Here is a 5,942-nt window from a genome sequence, read left to right as displayed (position 1 = left end):
ACTACTCCCTTAGGGCAGAGTTACGAGCTTTCGTCTCACAGAAGAGAAAACTAAAGAGAAAAATGTTAAGAGGCTTGTCCAAAGAAAGAGGTAGAAGCATGAGGCCTTGGGCCCCGAGCACACACCCAAAACCCTGTTATTATTCAGTTACTGTTGGAAGAAAAGCAGCCAGTGGTACTCCAGCTGCCTGGAGAAGTTAGTTCTTGTGGTATGTCCAGAAGCAATCCATTTCTCTACCTTTGTGGTTCTAAACCTGAGTGAACCCATTAGAAGCTCCCAGGGAGTCTATTCGAGATGTTCAGAAGGGTTGGTGAGGCTGGCCCCGAGGGAGGAAGCATTTGCTGACAGGTCAAGGAGCTGAGCTCAACCCCTGAGACCTACAGAGTGGAGGGAGAAAACAGCCTCCTGCACACACTCTTCTGACCTACAGGTATATACAAACCACAGACAGACAGACAGACAGACAGACACACACAGACAGTCACACACACACACACACACACACAGAGACATAAACACACACCACCTGACACCTTTCATATGTGGAGAGTCTAAGCTGTTTGGTCTGGAGTAGGGTCCCCACATCTTTACTTTGACAGGGCCGTGCAGACATTCTAATGCACCAGCCTCTTGAGTGAACCAGGACACCTCTCCAAGGCGTTTGCTTTCTCCCCTTTGTTCCTGTTGGAACACTTGGTTGGATTTCAGCTTCTCAGAAAAATATGCACCAGGCAAGAAAGAGAGTTGCCACATCAATAGTCTCGTCTGAATGTCCTCAGGAGAGTTCCTAAAACTAAGCCTTGGTCCTTCCTATGCAAAATGTCCATCTGGGTTAGTGTGGGTGGGCATTTAAGACGATTATATTTCTAGGTGACTGTTGAACAACCCAGCCTAATTTGTGTTAGAACTCTGCATTGGCAAGAGCATGGAGCTGTCTTAAAGTGGGAAAGAGGACTCTCTCTCTCTCTCTCTCTCTCTCTCTCTCTCTCTCTCTCTCTCTCTCTCTGTGTGTGTGTGTGTGTGTGTGTGTGTGTGTGTGTGTGTATGTAGAAGCTAGAGGTTGGTGTTGGATGGCCTCATTGAACTTGGAGCTCACTGATTGGCTAGACTGGCTGGCCAGTGATGCCCAGAGATCTCCTTGTGTCTGCCTGCCCAGCACAGGGGCTATGGGGCCATGCATTCTGTGCCTGATTTTGGTATAGATACCAGGGATATAAACTCAGGTCCTAATGTTTGTCCTGAAGGAATTTTATCCCTAAACCACCTGCCCTGCCTGTAATGGGGATCTCCCTGGCTTGCAGACATACCTGTCCACGTTCATGGAAGTTTGGAACAAGCGACACCACAAGACCTTGTCACCAAAGAGATTCTGAATGCTCTCCAACACAGGGGATTCTTGATGCGCTCTCCTTCTTAGATTAAATGCTTTAAGATAAAAATTAGGTTTGAACTGAGAAAGGGTCACAAAGGGACTATTAAAGGCCTAAAAGTAAGTAAACAAACAAATAAAAAAAAGCCTAGATTGAGAACGCCACCTTCCTACACACACACACACACACACACACACACACACACACACACACACACGCACACATGCACTCATGTGCACGCACACGCACATGCATGTACATAAGCACATGCACATGTACAACACGTGCGCACACACATGCACACACATAGACACATGCACATGCACACACACATCTTCTCAAGCCCTTTTGTCAAGCTAAGGAAGCCGTCTGGATGGAACAAGCTTGCTTTTTAGGAATCTGGCCTTGTTGGGGCTGGCTGAAGTGCTCCCGGGCAGCAGGACATCTAACCAGTCTGGACTTGTACAGCAGCAACTCTTTCTCTCACTGGCTGGTCCTGGCTCTAAGCGAGTTCCATCAGCTCAGCCCTTCTGGTCTGAATCCTGTACCACACTGGATCCTTTCTGGGATGTAAAAAGCAAATCCTTCTGCAGGCCCCAGCCAACAGACCGCAGACTTTGCAGGGCTCCATGAGCCTGCTCTGTCTATTCATAGTATCTTCCAGCCTCTGGGGGTGGGATTGGGGCAGAAGTGAGTTCATGTGCCATTTGAAAGGTGCCAGAAGAAAGTTCTGTTTCCTAAGGACTTGTGACCAACCACAAGTCCTGACTCAGATCAGATTCATCCTTGCTGGAAACCCTGAGAGGTAAGTCCCCCAGACACACGCCAAAGTTCCGGCCCAGCTCCTACATCTCTGGGCATCCATAGCTATCAGGAGACATCATAGGTTCTTCATGAAGTATGAGATATTTTGATATTGTTTTTCTCACAACAGTGGTTTTTAAGCAGAGAGATTCCTAAATGTGCTTGAGAAAGGCCCCTGGGAATTTTGGAGAGGAGGTGGGAAGAGTACAGAGGGCCTGACTCCATGTCAAATGAGCTAAAATGCTTACAGTTACCCGTGTCTGGCAAGAGCTTACCGCCGATTGAGTACCTGGCAGGGACAGCTCTTCTGAATGCCACGTGAAGAAGTTCACACGTGTTCCCTGAACCACTTTCCTACAGTCTCCACAGAACCATTGCATTTCCATAGATAAAGACACAGACACTTGGAGAGGTGAGGTAACCCCTCCAACAGCGTACATCCAGAGAGCAGAAACTGCACCCAAGTATGAACAAGGCCTTCCCCAAACCTGGACTCTTTCTACTGTCTTATTCAGCATCCAGAGAACTTAGCAAGTTCTCAAAGTTTTTGCTTCTTAAGACAATTAATTCATGACCATTTTTAAAGAAAAGGACTAATAGGTGCTATGTGAGGGAAAGGGACAAAATGTCAACCATAGAGTCATTTGGGAAGACAGTATCAATGTCTACATTCCAGTGTGGGTGACACTATTCCCTATGCAAGAGTCCTGAACACTGTTAAGAGTGGGGAGATCAAACAGCGGTGGGCAGCCTGGTGAGCGGGCACTCAATCCTGTCAAGTCCTGCTTCTGACTGTGGGTGTGGTGGGACTAACCGCTGAACTTCCCGCCTTGACTGCTCTGCTGCCATGGACTGTAACTGGAGTGTAAGCCAAAGTGAACCCTTTCTCCCCTCACTTGTTTTTTTGCCAGGGTATCTTTTTTTCTTACAGACACAGAAATAAAACTAGGACATGACCTCATGTCAGCTTTCTTTACTTTCAGTTTCACTCTTCCCGTAAAATTATATTGATTTAGAACAGCAGCACCTCACTCTCCAGCATGGTAGATATAACAGTTCACACAACACAATAGCTTTATTTTTGAAACAGTGTTTCTTGAACTCACTGGGTAGCCAAGGATGCGCTTAAACTTCTGATCCTCCTGCCTCCACCTCTTAGGTGCTAGGATTATACCTTCACAACTGGTCTCTACAATGTGAATCCATCCATCCATCCATCTGTCCATCCGTATGTCCATCCGTCCATCTGTCCGTCCGTCCGTCCATCCATCCATCGATGCATCCCAGGCATTCTACCTACTGTGCACCATTCGTGGCACATCGCTTTGATAAGTTTGTTTCCTCACTGCACGTCTTCATTTTATCCTCATAATAAGAACGCACATGCGCTCACATATATAGTGGGGCTTATTCTATACTCTATTATCTATCCTCCCTGGATCCTTCAGTGGCTAATAGTGTTGTCATTGCCCATCATCGACATGGATGCTGTGCCCCATAGCACAGACCCTTCTTCAGGACTGACGGTTCTCCCCGGCTGCTAGAGAGGTTGCCCACTGACAGCCTTCAGTACAGGTCACACCCATCTCCGGGGAAGATGCTCCCAGTGATGTGGATGGGCTTGGATACCAAATCTATGGCTTTCTCAGTCTGACTGGGGCTAGTGAGCAGGGCCATCCTAGCTCAGGAGCTCTTGGTGAAGCCCAAACTCTCCCTCCACTTAGCTTTGCTCTCTCTTTTCCCTTACCAATGTTGACCCAAGGAGTGAGTTCAATACCCTGAAAGGACTATTGTATCCTAACCTCCGTCTCAGAGTCAGGTTCCTAAAGAACCCACAGGGAAGCTGGGGCTCAGGGATACTCTAACTCCCCCTTTTTGGGTTGGAAACAGCAGGAGAGTAGGACCCCAGTGATGTGGTATTGCTCACACGAAGCTCTCTGCTGGAGTCTCACGGTGAGGATAATATATTCTGGCTCTCTGGAGTCTTCATGCAGAAATAAGCTAACAGAGCAAAGTAGTTGTGCCAGCATTCACCACAGTGTAGACCAACCACTGTTGGCTAGTTAGTGCCTGAGCTCCCCAACAAGAACTGAATGTAAGCCACAGTGAAAGTTCATGATTCTAAGTAACCACCTTAAAGATTTTAATTTTGGGGGTCAGGGCCCTGGAAGCCCCACCCTTAGCAGATCTGGGGCTATTGACAACTGATGCTGAGAAAGAGAAGTACTTTTCTTGGGGGATATGGTTGCTGGTGTCCAATTGGACCCAAAACCTATATACATGTGGTTAGCACTAATTTGACTCAGGAAGTTATTAATAATAATAATGTTAAAAGGGAAAACAGGGAAGGAGGTTGGTTGGAGGGTCTCAGGGGTGGACATGATCAAAAATGTGTACATGTATATTTTCAAAGGATGAATAAAATACTAACACAAAACACTTTAGTAATATATTTAAGTCAATATAGCCAAACTAGGTCATTTCAGTATGCGCTGAGCACACATTAATTGCTGTGCTTCTCTCTGGGTGAGTGTGGCTTCCACTCACAGACACTCCAGCTGAGGATAGCTACAGTTCAGATGCTCAACTGTTTCAGGTCTCTGCGGCCCCGGGGCATAAGCTCAGTTCAACAAACCGCACCACTTAGAAAGAACTCTACTCACTTAGACCCTTCATCACACCTCCCATTCCCCACGTCTCTGTCTCTGTCTCTGTCTCTGTGTCTCTCTATCTCTGTGTCTCCATGTCTCTCTGCTTCCCTGTCTCTGTCTGTCTCTGTCTCTGTGTGTCTGTCTCTCTGTCTCTGAGTCTCTGCCTCTCTGCCTCTGTCTCTCTATGTCTCTGTCTCTGTCTCTGTCTCTGGATCCCAGGCCAGAGTTCACAGGGCTGACTCCACCTGCCATGGCCCCCTCACAGACTGAGGTACGTGTACACCAGGGACACGGGTGAAAAACAAAGCATTAAAGTAAATGGCTTAGGTGGATAGATGTATGGTTGATGCACGTTAAAACCAACTCGGTCTAAAGCCCAGGAGGAGTAAGCATTTGTCACCAGTACACTCAGGGAATTAATAACCTCAAGCTTTGGAGCATTTCTGTCTCAGTAAGAAAAACATCAAGAACTCAGTACTGTTGGAGAGTGAACGAGGGACGTGGGTGGACAAGTCACAGATAAGGAAATGGCTTTAAAATGTATGGGGAGGTGTTTGGCTCAACCAGTCACCCCAGAACTACAAATCACAAGGACAAAATGCCACTCTCCTAAAACTCCTGAGGATGTGGGAGCAAGGCTTAGCAGCTGTGCTTCAGGAGACAAGGCGGCCAGCAATTGGCACCACAAAACCTTACAGTATTCAGACTTTATACAGCAACTCCTCTTCCGAGATCATCTAGAGAAATAATCAGAAATGCAAACATTGATGTATGGGCACAGATGCTAATCAGAGTCATTTATTTTTGCCAAGGCAACATGAATGCCCTATCCTGAGAGCTGTGTATGGATTAAAGCACAGGCAAGGAAGTTTCTTAAAAATGCGGGGTGTATCAGGCAGGGTGATGTCTATAAAGTGCTTGCCTTGCAAGTATGCAGCCCTGAGTTCCAGAACCCATTTACCATGCTGGACATGCATGGCAGCAACACTTGCAGAGTCGGGATTGGAGAGATGGAGGCGGAGGGAGGGGTGGGAGCGGGATCTGTGCAGTTCATTGGCTGGACAGTCTAGCCTAAATGCTGGTCTCCAGCACAATTAGAGACTTGGTCTCAAAGGAG

Source organism: Rattus norvegicus, chromosome 8 (genome assembly GCF_021556685.1).
Source record: "Rattus norvegicus strain SHRSP/BbbUtx chromosome 8, alternate assembly SHRSP_T2T, whole genome shotgun sequence".
Taxonomy (NCBI): Eukaryota; Metazoa; Chordata; class Mammalia; order Rodentia; family Muridae; genus Rattus; species Rattus norvegicus.
Note: the sequence above shows the minus strand (reverse complement) of the source record.